Below are 15,054 nucleotides of genomic sequence, written 5' to 3'. Positions count from 1 at the left end.
GTCATCTGTTTTAGGACTCAATAGTAAAACCCCTGAAAACAGTTTACCTTCAGTGCTGTTATTTCTGAATTACAAGGACAACTCCTCAAGTTATACTGGCTGCACTTCATAGGTTTTCAATGTTTTGAAAGATTCTACAGATCTGGGAGAGATCTTCCATACTTAAAATAGGGAATACACCTGTACAAGTATTCTCTCTCAAAATAGAAGACATTTTAAAATTGCAAATATATTGGGTGAGCTTGTGATGCACCTCAAACATAAAACAGTTTTGTATTAACAATTTTTTTTTGCTTTTTGTACATTAACCATAAATAGTTGAATTATTGTCCCAATAAGGTAATGTTTCCATGAAAATGCTCTTTTAAAAAAATGTTTTTAACTGAACGTAGTATTTTTTTTGAGTTAATGAAACGGTCTCTCTAATTTTAGTTTATGATGAAATAAGAGTATACCAGCAGCACGCTTTTTACTACAACGCTTGGTTTGCTTTCAAAGCCTTGGCTTGTTTTTGTAGGTTTCCATTTTTCTGCTGAGCTCTGTTTGTAGAGATAAAGTGATCTCGGCAGTGCATGTCTTGCTGTATCTTTAATGTAGCTGTCTGGCATGTCAGATATGGAACCAGTCGAGAACTTGCAGGCCACTGATGGCAAAGGAAGCGTGAAGTAAATTATCAGGCAAATACATTCCTCTGAATTATACAGATAGCCTGTCAAAATTATTGTTTTGTATTGTTCAGTAAATTATGACTTTAAAAACATGATTTTTGAAGTTCTCACTTCCTTTTTAACATGTGTTGACAGAAGAATTCAATTGTAGTAACAGAAAGTGCAATATAATATACAGTGTAATTGACCCCTTATTTTAAATCTTTGTGGCAGATTTTCATTTTTCTGGGCAATTTTCTTTGAGGGATGTGTGAGTAGATCTTTATTTAAAACATGTACATACTTGTGGTATCCTCCGACAATGGCTTATTATATTAAACATGATAGTTTCACGGTTTCCCTGTCTTGCCTCTCTTGATCAGTTTGTTGTATCCGCTTATTGTTTCTTGTCGAATATTTGGGCCCTGATCCTGCAAAGATTTACACATACACACAATACACCATTTAAATTGTAGCTCCTTTGAAGTCAACAGGACTATCCACAGTGTGTAAATCTTTGCAGGATTGGGGCGGTTGATTATAAACCTTTAGAAACAGGGATTGTCTTTTTGTTGTTTGTTTCAGTGCCTGGCACTCATGGGGTTGGGGATGGGGGGCTGTTTCTAGGTGCTACCACAATGCAAATAATACCATTGTACAAAATTTTATCCAGACAGAATTCTATAGGATTAGATTTTCTAAAAACGGAGAAGATTCAAAGTTGGAATGAAAGCATTATTTTGAAAATATTAGTGTTTTGGATTATTGCAATTAGATAAATTATTTTAATAAACTAGTTGCTTTTGCACCATAAAACTTTGAACCATTTATGTAAATTTAAAAGTATTAAAAACCACTTTGAGGATCAGAATCATAACTTGACTTTTTACACGATATTGATATGTTGTTTCCAAGTTGAAGCAATTAACTGAATAGTGATGCTCAAAGTTGTAACTATGGTATAGCTGAGACTAAGCATCTTTAGAGATGCCACAGCAGAGACCATCATAGTAATACAACTTCTGGTTGTAGTATGCAGATTGCTGATTCACTGTGACTTTAGGTTATCTTGTTTACTTTCTGACAGTAATTTCCGCATAGGGCTAATTTGGTGCAAGTGCCTACTTCCAGGTTCTCTTCTGACTATGAAACAACCCGTAAAGAAATGTGTGGATAGTCTTCTGGTTATGCTTTTGAAGTGTATTTCACTTCCGAAAAGTGTAGTGTGCAGCATTTGTCCAGAAGTTCTCCCATTTTTTTATGGTTTGTGCCAGGACAGTACTTTGTCAGTTTTTTTCCAGACTTTTCACAAATAAAGTTAGAGAATAGCAACAAGATGACAAGCATGTTTTATCCAAGTTCATAGCGTATTCTGCAACATTACATTTGCCTTTCCCTTTTTTGCAGATTGGGGCAGATAACAAACTTTACAAACAAACAAGGAAGCAAACAAAAATCAATCAATAAATAAATGAAAGCCTTACATAAAAAACGTGTGTTCAGCACCTCCTCCCTCACATCTCTCTAGAAAAGGAGACCCCCAGGACTGTGATCTGGAAGATTTAGGATTTTCATTGAGATTGTGTATTCTTTGTTCAGATTAACCCAACATGGCAAAGTGGCCAATTTGCAAAGTAATAATTATAAAAGCTCCAAAGATAGAGATGTAGTAGTTTGATAGGGAAGGGTAATCTTAACCATTTTATCCTTACACTAGTTGTAGAAATTATGTCCACAGAGCATTTTGGAGCAAACTTCCAAGTCTGGGTTGACAGACTTGAACTAGCAGGGGTTACGGTAGTGCTCTAAAAATACCCGTGTAGTCAGCAGTTTGAAGTTGCAGCTTGGGCTCTGAACCCCACTCCCTTCTTGAGCCTTAGAGCCCAAGCTTCAACTTCAGAAGGAGTCTGCCCAGCTATTTTTGGACCACTAACCTGAGTCCTACAAGCCCAAGTTTATTGCTTCAAAATGCTGTCTAGACATACCCTAAGGGCCCCAAATGCTGTAAGAACAGCTCACAATCTGGACCTATATGATTATGTCATAATATCTGTACCATGAAAATCTCTCCACCCTGGCTACTGTAATCCTTGAGCTCTGACTGGCTTTTTTTTTTTCCTTAGAATTTCCAGTTTGCCAGCAGTAAGCTCCTCATACCGCCTCAGCTTCTCACTCACTTGCTTTTATTGGTTGAAGCTGGTAGGCTTAGCAGTGTCATAACAAGAAGGGAATAATACCAAAAAGCAAAGGAGACTGGAGTTTATAAGATATGGGAGAAATGTTTTAAACACTGTTATACCATTTTTGACTCATGTCTTTCATTCCTTCCTTCCCACTCCTCCCCCCAAACCCTCCTATCGTCGTGTAGGCCAGCAGATTCTTGTATACAGAATAACTCTTTACCCTCTAGGTTTACATTGGGAGAATCCTAGATCCATCCTCCAAATTAATTTTGAAACCCCAGGTAAACACAAATATGACAAGTATCAGAGGGGTAGCCATGTTAGTCTGGATCTGTAAAAAGCAACAAAGAGTCCTGTGGCACCTTATAGACTAAGAGATGTATTGGAGCATAAGCTTTTGTGGCTCAATGCCCACTTCGTCAGAGGCAGACATGCGTCTGTGTCTGACGAAGCGGGTATTCATCCACAAAAATTATGCTCCAATACATCTCTTAGTCTATAAGGTGCCACAGGACTCTTTGTTGCTTTTTACAAATATGACGGTCATTCTAGAGACAGTGGCTTTGCTGACCCATAAAGAAGGAAGTCGCAAGGATAGGGAAATTAAATAGTAGGGAAAAGAGGAGGTAATCAGGGGAGAGAGAAATCAGGAGAGAAAAAGAGCTGATAGAACAGGTAAAGCAAGGCCAGAAAGGATTTGACTTCAAAACAGTATATACAGGTCTTGAAAAATTTACTGGCCACCTGTTAAATGGAGCACTAAACCTCTTATCCACAGGTAGATCTGAAAGATAAGAAACAGCCAGGTTCAGCGTTAATCCCTCCAGCTGCAGTGACGGAGGAGAATGTTGGGATTTCTACCAGGGTATAGTCAATGGACCCTGCTTGAGGGTTCCATATTTTGTATAGTCATCTGGCTATTAGGTGTCTTTTACAAAGTCAACGCTCTGTTCCACTCCACTCTAGCAGCTGGAAGGGAGAGGGAACATTTCTGAAGGTCTCTTACGCTTATAGATTTCTGACCAATGTAGAAAGAATGGGTATATTATATTCTCCACTTTTTCTATCTCTTACAGGCTACTTTCAGCGAGGAGGGTCTCTTTAAGCTCCCTCATCCTCAGAACCTCTTAGATTCTGTAAGGCAGAGGCAGGTCTCCACTAGTCTTTCCCACCAGTCTCTGATTTTTGGATCCTCTTCCCTTGTGAATAATTCCATCATGCTAGCACATAAATTTCACAAACTGCAGTGTGAAACGTACTCAGTTCATAACACATTCCTGCAGCCCACAGGGTTCTTAGCAACTGCCGTGAAACTGACCCATGTCTTTTAAATATCATACTGCTGCTTGGCCAAGTTCTGAGCAGTGGCAGAGCTGGGGGTGGAGGTGAAGGTGGGAGTGGGAGGAAGGACTGCAGTGCCTATCCTTGGTTCACTTTTGGAAGTCTGTCTCCGTGACCATAGGGCTAGGAAACAAATTTATTAATATGAAAGCTTAAATTCTGCAGACGCCACTAATGTAGCGGGGTCAGCTTCCCATTCACATGAGATAAATAGACAAATCCACTTTACAATCCTTCACTATATCTGAGCTACTTGACAGCGCATGTGGTGGTGGTTTCTTTTCCTTTACATTTTAAATATTTAATTTAGCATGTTAGTATAATAATTTGAGTGTCTCCCCCCTGTAGAGCTGGTTGAAATATTTTGGACTAAATATTTTTTTTCAGTGTAAATTTTCATTTTAATAAAAATTGCTGTTTTTTTCTAATGAGAAACAAATTTGAAAAATTTTCTTTACATTTTTTGGGGCTTGGTTAAACAAAAATTTTGTTTTATATTGGAAAAATAGTCACCTAAACTTAACATAAACATTAAAATAATTGGGATTTTTGACAACTTCTAGTTCTTTTGTTTGTTCACTGTGCTCAGTTAATAACCTCAGAGGCCTTTGGTGTCTGAGATTATTCAACCTAAAATCAGTTTATTTCCTTATATGCAGGAAGTATTGTTATAATATGTTTATAAACAGTCTTTGAAGTTGAAGATTTTTTATTTTTTAAAGCTCTGATATATCCGAAAGAGCACTCAATTTATCTCACTAATACTCTCAATGATCAGTGCTTCTAGAGACCAGTACCAGAGCAGATAAAATATTGTGCAAATTGAGCTGCTATAAAATAGGATATCTGTAGTTTCATACAGACTCTGCTGCAGGGATTTCCCAAGAGTGCAGCCCTCAGAAGAGTATGAAACTGTAACAGAACATTAGGTGCATTTAAAGTTTCATATGTAATAAGAACTCCAGCTACCTGCTTGTGCATTTACCTACTTTTTAGATGAGTTGCAGCAGGAGATACATCTACTGTGAATGCTGCCCTTTACTATGTGTCATCAGTAAATCAGTGGCTTCCCAGTATACCCAGAATCCTAAAACATCTTGGATGGTTTTCAGTTGCTGGATTTAAAACAAAACAATTTTAAGGAAGCTAGAAAACAGGTCTTGAATGGATTTAATACTTAGAAGTGTTGCAGGTTACCTACACATCAGCCGAGTACCTGATATAGTTGCCAACATTTTAGTTGCAAAAAACAGAACACCTTTGCTCCATCCCCTGCCCCACCTCTTCCCTGAGGCCCTGCCCCCGCTCATTCCATCCCTTCGTCACCTGCTGTCCCCCACCCTTGCTCACTCACTCATTTTCACCAGGCTGGGGCAAGGGGAATGGGGGGCGGGCTCTGGGATGAGGCCGAGGAGAGGTTTGGAATGCAGGAAGGGGCTGGGGGGTGGGGCCGAAGAGTTTAGAGTGTTGGCGGGAGCTCTAGGCTGAGGCGGGGGATTGGGGTATGGGCTCTGGGCTGGTGGTGCGGGCTCTGGGCTGGGGCCAGAAATGAGGGGTTCAGGGTGTGGGAGGGGGCTCTAGGCTAGGGCAGAGGTTTGGGGTGTGGGAGGGAGTTTGGAGTGCCGGTTCTGGGTGGCCCTGACGTTAGGCCGCTCCCGGGAAGTGGCAACATGTCCCTCCAGCTCTGTGTACTGTCCCCGCCTGCAGGCGCAGGGGCTGGCGCTGTTTCCTCAGCTCCCATTGGCCATGGTTCCCAGCCAATGGGAGCTGTGGAGCTGGCACTTGGGGCGATGCCTGTAGGTGAGGGCAGCGCATGGAGCCCCCCTGGCTTCCCCTTCACCTAGGAGCCGGACACTTCAGATGCTTCTTGGGAGCCCTGTGAAGTTGGGCATGGAACCTTCCTGCCCTGCTGCGCCACCAGCTGGACTTTTAACGGCCCAGTCAGCAGTGCTGACCGGAGACAAGAGTCCCTTTCTGACCAGTGTTCCAGTCGAAAACCAGACACCTGTTAACCCTAGTAGCTGAGGAGAACTTTCTTCATGGTCCTTTCTTTCCATAGTTTAATATCAGCTTTTTTCTGGTTGATTGGTGTTAGCTAGAACATCTCTTTCCTAGAAACAGGGTTAGTTTGTGTGATGGGATTTTTCCTAATCTATGTGCTGATAAATTCCATCTGATCAGTGTATAATACGTCAGAAAAGAAAGAATACAGAAAATATCATCAAGGGACTAAAGTAAAATTAAATTAAATGCTCTGTGTATGCTATTTATTATTACTGATTGATTGGTAAGTGCCTAAGAGCACTGGTCATGGACATGGACCCTTTGTGCTAGACCAGAGGGGCAAACTTTTTGGCCCAAGAGCCATATCTGGGTGGTGAAATTGCATGCAGGGCCATGAATGTAGGGCTGGGGTAGGGGGTGGGGGTGCAGTGTGCAGGAAGGGGCTCAGGGCAAGGGGTTGGGGCGCAGGAGAGGTGCAGGGTGTACAAGAGGGCTCAGGATAGGGGGTTGGGGTGCAGGAGGGGGTGCAGAGTGTGGGAGGGGGCTCGGTGCAGGAGGTGTGCAGGGTGTGGCAGGGGGCTCAGAGCAGGGGGTTGGTGTGTGGCAGGGGGTTTGGGTGCAGGGTGCATGAGGGTTTGGGGTGCAGGCTCCAGCCCAGTGCTGCTTACCTGGAGCGGCTCTAAGGTGGCAGCAGTGCGCAGCGGGGCTAAGACAGGCTGTCTGTCTGCCTGCCCTGTCCCCGTGCCACTCCTGGAAGCGCCTGGCACCAAGTCCCTGCAGCCCCCGAGGGGGGGGGACAGAGGGCTCTGTGTGCTGTCGTCGCCTGCAGCTACCTCGTCTCCCAGCCAATGGGAGCTGCGGGGGCTGGTGCCTGTAGGCAAGGGCAGCGCATGGAGCCCTCTGGCGCACCTCATTCCTCCCCCTACTGGGGCTGTAGGGATGTGGTTTGGCCACTTCCGGGAGCGGCGCGGGGCTCATGGCGCCACGGGGGTGGCAATCCTGTGGGCCAGATCCAAAGCCCTGATGGATCCGGCCTGCAGTCTGTAGTGTGCTCATCCCTGTGCTAGACACTGTACTAACCCAGAAGAAAAGACTGCCTGCCCTAAAGAGCTTACATTCTTTTTCTGCCAGCTCACCCACCTGGCTCCTTAACAGCCTGTCGGGCTTCCATGGTCTATGGCTCCATTTCCTTTCATGGAGCACACTGAAATTTTTGTTTTCCATTCCTAATTTCAAAATACTGAAATCCTCTATGAAACTGAATTCATTACTTTATCTCTGCCCAGCGTTAGCCACCATTTTTGACATAAACAGGCAGGGACAGAATCTGTTTCTTTGTTTCCATGGATGTAGAGGTTCTCTATGCAAACATCCCACACACAGATGGAATACAAGCTGTCAGGAACAGTATTCCTGATGATGCCACAGCACAACTGGATTGCTGAGCTCTGTGCCTTTATCCTCACACACAACTATTTCAAATTTGATAACAATATATACCTCCAGACCAGTGGCACTGCTGTGGGCACCCGCATGGCCCCACAATATGCCAATACTTTTATGGCTGACCTGGAACAATGCTTCCTCAGCTCTTGTCCACTCACGCCCCTTTTCTACCTATGCTACATTGATGACGTCTTCATCATCTGGACCCCTGAGAAGGAGACTCTGGAAGAATTCCACCGTGATTTCAACAGCTTCCACCCCACCATCAACCTCAGCCTGGACCAATCTACATCGGAGGTCCACTTCCTAGACACTACGCTATGAATAAGTGGCAGTCACGTTAATACCACCCTATGCTGAAAACCCACCGACCGCTATGCCTCCAGCTTCCATCCCAGACCTACCACAGAATCCATCTACAGCCAAGCGCTGAGGTATAACCGCATTTGCTCCAACTCCTCAGACAGGGACCAACACCCACAAAATCTTCACCAAGCATTCTCAAAACTACAATACCCACACGAGGAAATAAGGAAACTAATCAACAGAGCCAGACATGTACCCAGAAGCCGCCTGCTGCAAGACAAGCCCGAGAAAGAAACCAACAGTACTCCACTGGCCATCACTTACAATCCTCAGCTAAAACCTCTACAACCCATCCTGGACAATGACCCCTCGCTTTCACAGGCCTTGGAAGGCAGGCCAGTCCTCACCCACAGACAACCCACCAACCTTAAGCATATTCTCACCAACAACCACACACTGCACCATAGTAACTCTAACTCAGGAACCAATCCATGCAACAAATGCTAACTCTGCTCACATATTTACACCAGCAACACCATCACAGGACCTAACCAGATCAGCTACAACATCACCAGTTCATTCACCTGCACGTCCACCTATGTAATATACGCTGCTATATGCCAGCAATGCCCCTCTGCTATGTATATCGGCCAAACTGGACAATCCCTACGTAAGAGGATTAATGGACACAAATCAGGTATTAGGAATGACAATATACAAAAACTGTAGCAGAACACGTCAACCTCTCTGGACACACAATAGCAGATTGAAAGGTAACCATCCTGCAGCAAAAAAAAATTTCAGGACCAGACTCCAGAGAGAAACTGCTGAGCTTCAGTTCATTTGCAAATTTGACACCATCAGCTCAGGATTAAACAAAGACTGTGAATGGCTTGCCAACTACAAAAGCAGTTTCTCCTCCCTTGGTTTTCACACCTCAACTGCTAGAAGAGGGCCTCATCCTCCCTGATTGAACTAACCTCGGTATCTCCAGACTGATTCTTGCCTGCATATTTATAACTGCCTCTGGAAATTTCCACTACATGTGTCTGACGAAGTGGGTATTCACAGATGAAAGTTTATGCTCCAGTATGTCTGTTGGTCTATAAGGTGCCACAGGACTCTTTGTTGCTTTTTACAGATCCAGACTAACATGGCTACCCCTCTGATACTTAACTGTTTCCTTGAATATAGGTTTATGAGCTGTTGCAAAAGGCCTGTGTAGATTCAATTTGCATTCTCTGCATAAAAACTGCATGTGACTACCATATTCACTCATGTAGGTTAAAGACTAGGGCTGTCAATTAATCGCAGTTAGCTCAAAAAAATGAATCACATTTTTAATCATACTGTTAAACAATAGAATACCAATTGAAATTTATTCAATATTTTGGACGTTTTTCTACATTCATATATACTGTGTTCTGTGTTATACACTGATATCAATTACATTTTTATTACAAATATTTGCACTGTAAAAATGATAAAAGAAATAGTATTTTTCAATTCACCTCATACAAGTACTGTAGTGCAATCTTTGTCATGAAAGTGCAACTTAAAAATGTAGATTTTTGTTATTGTTACATAACTGCACTCAAAAACAAAACAATGTAAAACTTCAGAGCCTACAAGTCCACTCAGTCCTACTTCTTGTTCAGCCAATCGCGAAGACAAACAAGTTTGTTTACATTTACAGGCGATATTGCTGCCCTCTTATTATTTATAATGTCACCAGAAAGTGGGAACAGGCATTTGCATGGCACTTTTATAGCTGGCATTGCAAGGTATTTACATGGCAGATATGCTAAACATTCGTATGCCCCTTCATGCTTCGGCCACCATTCCAGAGGACATGCGGCGCTCCAGCTGTGGAGGAGGGTCAGGGGCCACTCCACATGGCTTCTGGATGCAGCAGCATGGCTCCCCTCCGGCTCCTATGTGCTCCAATGGCCACACATCAATGGACCCCTCCGGTGCTCCAATGGGAGCTGCAAGGGCAGTGCCTGCGGCTGGGGCAGCTTGCAGAGATGCCTGGCCACAACTCCGCATAGGAGACGGAAAAGGGCCATGCCTCTGCTTCCGGGAGCCGCTTGAGGTAAGCGCTGCCTGGATCCTGCACCCCTGAGCCTACCCCTGCGCCCAGATCCCCCTCCCGCCCTCAAAACCCATTGATCCTAGACCGCAGCACCCTCCTGCACTCCAAACCCTTCATCTCTAGCCCCATTCCAGAGCCCGCACCCCTAGCCGGAGCTTGCACTCCCTCATCCCAGCCTGGAGCCTCCTCCCGCACTTTGAACTCCTCATTTCTGGCCCCACCCCAGACCCTCGGCTCCAACTACAGCCCACACCCCCACCCCAGTTTTGTGAGCATTCATGGTCCACCATACAATTTCTATTCCCAGATGTGGCCCTCAGGCCAAAAAGTTTGTCCATACCTGTACAACAAGGCCTGATCCAGCACTCATTGAAGTTGATAGAAACTTGGGTTCCCGTTGATGTCACTGGGCTTTGGGTGAGAGCATAAATGATTTACTGGACAATGGTTACAGGGCAGTTCCCTAGGGATACTCACAAAAGTAGATGTAGTAGAGGTTATGTGGAGGTTTCTGAAGCAGATGTTTGAGGCAGGAACATTTTAACACTCACTAAGGGCTGGTCCACACTGGGGGGGGGGAATCGATCTTAGATACGCAACTTCAGCTACGTGAATAACGTAGCTGAAGTCGAATATCTAAGATCGGATTACTCACCTGTCCAGACGGCGCGGGATCGATGTTCGCGGCTCTCCATGTCTATTCCGGAACTCCGTTGGGGTTGATGGAGTTCCGGAATCGATATAAGCGCGCTCGGGGATCGATATATCGCGTCTAGATTAGACGTGATATATCAAGCCCCGAGCAATCGATTTTAACCCGCTGATACGGCGGGTAGTCTGGACGTACCCTAAGTAGCAAACTTCATCTGCGAGGACAGGAATTAAAGCTTGTCTAAGCAACGAATTCCTTCCCCTCAGGAGGCCAGACAAATCTTCTTTGGACTGGAACAACAAAATAGATAGACACAGCAGTTAATTTGTGCTATGGAACCATACCCAACCTTTTCCTTTTTCCCCCGTCTTCCCTCCCAGAGGAGAGAGATCTGGCTGGAGGGCCATCAGAAGCAAAAGACTGCAGAAATTTCTCTTTCTGAGCGCTGCCTCTCTGTTCCCTCCAACCCCCACTTCCCTCTATTCTCCCTTTTGTTTGCTCTGTCTTACTCACTCTGCCTGGAGGAAGGGGAGGAGCAATAGGTTGCAAGAGGAAATGTTGCACTTTTGATGAACAATTTGTATTGCTACATAAGACTTTAATGTTTATCTAACCACTGGCTACACTCAGTGTCTCCATCAGGACTAAGACTATCCCAAAGAGGATGCTACAGAAGACTGCAAAAGTATTATGCAAAAAAGGCCAGTATAGACTTGACTGCAATGTCTTATTCTAATCCTACTCACTACAGGGTCTGTGATGTTAACCTTCCAAATGTAGTAAAGGGAGTTTTTGGTGTAAATTGAAATGTGAATGAATATTTTGGTCGTCAGAACATATTACATATAAAGTGGATTGATATGTTTTTTATTTTATAATGCTTTTTCTTCTGTTTTTCTTCTCTTCCAGTTATTCTGTCCAACCATCTATCTTTTTCTTTTAAAAAAAATTATTCAAATAAATATTTGTGATTAATGTGGCAAACATCTAATGTAAAATACAGATATTTACTTTCTGACAAATACAGAAAAACATGAGCAGCACAATGAGTACATGACATACCAGCAGCAAGTGGGTGTCTTGTGATGAACTCATTAAAAGGAATCCCCCGATGTTGCTTGTGTTTTGTAAGCAGCTTTTTCAAGTGGTAAAAGGTACTGTAAGTAAGAGAATGTTGGAATGTTGAGTCTCCAAAGTATGTATGTTCACCATTCGGTTGTTGAAGATATATCAAAAGCAAATGATCCAGAGGGTCCAATGCTTTTTCTGCATCAGTTAATGATGACCTCAGAAGGGGGAAAAAATGGGAGGTTTTTCTTTCTTTTTTCTTCTTTAGTTTGTATTTTATGAAATATAAAGCAAGTCTGTAAGATGATTTTATTTTTGTTTCCCTGCTCATGTTTTACTTTATAACTGTCAGGAATGTCAAACCTTGTAATCCTTGTTTTGCTTGAAATCTCATTGGGGAGGGGCCTCCGTGATGTTGGTTGGGAGTGTTCTTCACCGGTAGTTGAAATGGTGTGATATTGAATCCTGAACCCTGATCTCTTCTTTTAGTTATTTGTTGGGCATTCGAGCTGAATAGATGTTGACAAAACAAAAGAGAAACATAGTTTTAAACATCTGACTAAAAATGTATGCCTTTCTGAATTAATCGGGTTTCACGTATATGGTTTATCTAATGTTATAATCCTACTAAATTTCCTGTAGTCTATGGAGACTTTCCAGTAAAGCAGGAAAGAAAAGACCTAAATTCCCACAGTTTAAAAAAGCCTTTATACTTATAATGCATTGCAAAGAAGCAAAAAAAGACGCATTGTTTTCCCTTGTCATGTCATCTCTAAAACAAATTCTTTAATCTCAAATCCCTGTGTAACATAGAATATGTTTTGAAGAATGGGTAAGGATTTTTTATATTTGAATTACCAGACACAATCCTGATTGTAGCCTTAAATCAGACTAGAAACTACTTATGCTATTCTGTAGGCAAGTGGGCAGATCTTCATGTGCACCATGGCAGAGCTTGACATGCCTGGAATGGAGCAGACAGAGAGAGCTTTCTGTCCCTTCTATCAAGGGGGCCTTACAGGGCTAGCTTAGCCCATGGCATAAATCAGAGATGCCTGAGGACTGTGCGATGGGCCTTCCTGTTAGCCTGTGATCACCAGAGTGCTGCATATTCCAGTTGCACTACCTGGGGTGGGATGGGGAGGAGAAGATGGCATAAATAGAGCCAGTTCTGCTGACTTTGTCTCCCAGAAACATGCAAGTAGAATCCCCAGCTGGCTGTTTAAGCTCCCTTTCCATCCTCTTTGTGCTGGCCTGCTGAAGTGCACTGAAGAGTCAGCACAAGCATTTTAGCAAGAATTTTTAGGTCTGAGTTCAGCAGAGCACCGAGGCTTGTAAAATGCACAGTTAGAGAAATCCCTTTTGTGATTACTCAGAGAAGTAATAGTGGCTTCATTTAGAGGCTTATGTAATGATGATTTGTTTTGTTGGAAAGCATGATTTAACGTGGCCAGTAAGGGAGTAGTAAGTTCATATGAGAATTGTTTGTATAACTGGAAGTTCATCAGAATCCAGGGTTTCCCTGACTGTAAATTATTTTCCTTTCTCACTCCTTTAAATATACAGGCATTAAGCCTACTGTTGGCTCTGCTGAAAGTGAATAGAAATGACATGGTCTTTTAAATAACCAGTTTCTTCCTTGCATGAGTATCGACAAGCAGGTGAACCATTCCCATCTAACACCCAGGTGGCAACTAAAATCAGCCCTGAGGAAGGGTAGAAGAGGAATATTGTGTGTGTGTGTGCGCACGCGTGTGCTGGTCGTATGGTGGGTGCACATAGATAGTAATATTATTTGATCATTCCAAAGAATGACAGCTCTGGTCCTTCAAATGCTTGCAGTCAAATATCATTCTGGTTAGGATCATAGGTATTGTCACACTGGAACAGACCCAGAGTCCATCTAGTCCAGTAACCTGTCTTTGGTAGTGGCCAGCACCGGATGCTTCAGAGGAAGCATGAGAAACCTCCTGCTCCCAAGTAGTTAGAGATTGGTTTAAGCCTTGAATCATGAGTTTAACTGTTTCTTCCAACATTGGTTAGCTGTAACTATTGTAACTCTGGGTATTGTAATCCCTATATAAATGTCCATTCTGTTTCTGAATTTTGCTAAGTTTTGGTTACATGGCAAATGTTACATTCAGATTGGCATGCTCCAGTTTGACAGCCAGTATTTGTATCACTGCGTGGATACAAAATTTATATCCACAGATCTAAAGCAGATATCCACGGAGCTCCTGGGCGGGAGACGCACACTTCTGTGTGAAAGGGACTCCTGTCCAGGAACATGTGAGCTGCTTGCACACATTAACATGATCAGGAACAGCTGCCGATGAGTCTGGCAGGGACCGGGGGGCGGGGGGCACGTGGAACAGTCATGCCAGAGGAGCTGCCCGGGCTGAGTGATGACTCCTGCAAGTGGCAGCTCAACATGCTGCTGCTGTCAGTGCTGCAGTTCCTTGTAGAGCTCTGCGGATATCTGCATCCATGGATATACATTTTGTATCCATGAAGGGCTCTAGTATTTGCACGATAATGGAAGGTACCAGAGTGGAAAAGTCAATTCTAGCTGTAATATAATAGCACCATATAATATAATTTACAAAAGAGAGTCTAATTGTCACCATGTAATTTTTAAGAATTTCTGTATTTTTCACACATTTAAATACTGCAGTCAAAGCAAATCTGTTTTACCAGGAGGGAAGTTAATGTCGCCCCTGCCTCCCAAATTGCTATTAATATTGGGATGCTTAAAATGTAACTTGGGCTTTTGGTCAACTAAAAAATGGAGCAATGAAAATTTCTTGCCAGGTCACTTTTTAAAATTTGGTAGTAGGCTAATAATCTCATTTGTTTGGGATTATGCAAAAGAACAGCTTTTAAAATAGAGCTAGAAATAGAGGTAACGGAGTTGGTGAATCAGCTGTAAAATGAGCAGACAAAATACAGATGAAAACAATTTAATTAATATGAATGGCACTTTCAGGCCCTGATCCTCCAAACACTTATATGCAAGGATAGTCCAGTTGACTTCAATAGGACTGCTGTGTGTGCTTCCATGTGTTTGCAGGATTGGGGCCTGAACAGACTTTCTGATGAATAAACTGATTCAGAGACACTGTAGTATTTGCTTTCACCTGGTTGCTTCATAAGCATTTCAGGCAGAGGTGAAAGTAAGTTTAGAGACTTACTTGTATGCAGAGCAGCCGAGGTCCTGAGCAAAGCTGGGGAGCGGGATGGGGCCTCAGGTTGAAGGGATGGGCTGGAGCCAGACTCCGCCCGCCAGCCAGCCAGCCCTTTAGTGCTGCCCAG

At 43.3% G+C, this 15,054-nt stretch overlaps 1 protein-coding gene across 4 annotated transcripts in view; it reads left to right on the top strand.

Moving 5' to 3' along the window:
• Positions 1–15,054, top strand: part of JAK2 (Janus kinase 2) — a 148,361-nt gene that overhangs the window by 46,017 nt on the left and 87,290 nt on the right. Inside the window, exon 1 of one of the 4 annotated variants that reach the window (XM_050944266.1) lies at positions 596–665. The exons of the other annotated variants lie outside the window; for them this stretch is intronic. The gene's annotated coding sequence lies outside the window, so the exon portion shown is untranslated. Of the gene's footprint in view, positions 1–595; positions 666–15,054 lie in introns of those variants that run through there. 4 annotated transcript variants of the gene reach the window in all.

Source organism: Gopherus flavomarginatus, chromosome 3 (assembly GCF_025201925.1).
Source record: "Gopherus flavomarginatus isolate rGopFla2 chromosome 3, rGopFla2.mat.asm, whole genome shotgun sequence".
Lineage (NCBI taxonomy): Eukaryota > Metazoa > Chordata > Testudines > Testudinidae > Gopherus > Gopherus flavomarginatus.
This window is presented reverse-complemented; position numbering and strand designations above follow the sequence as displayed.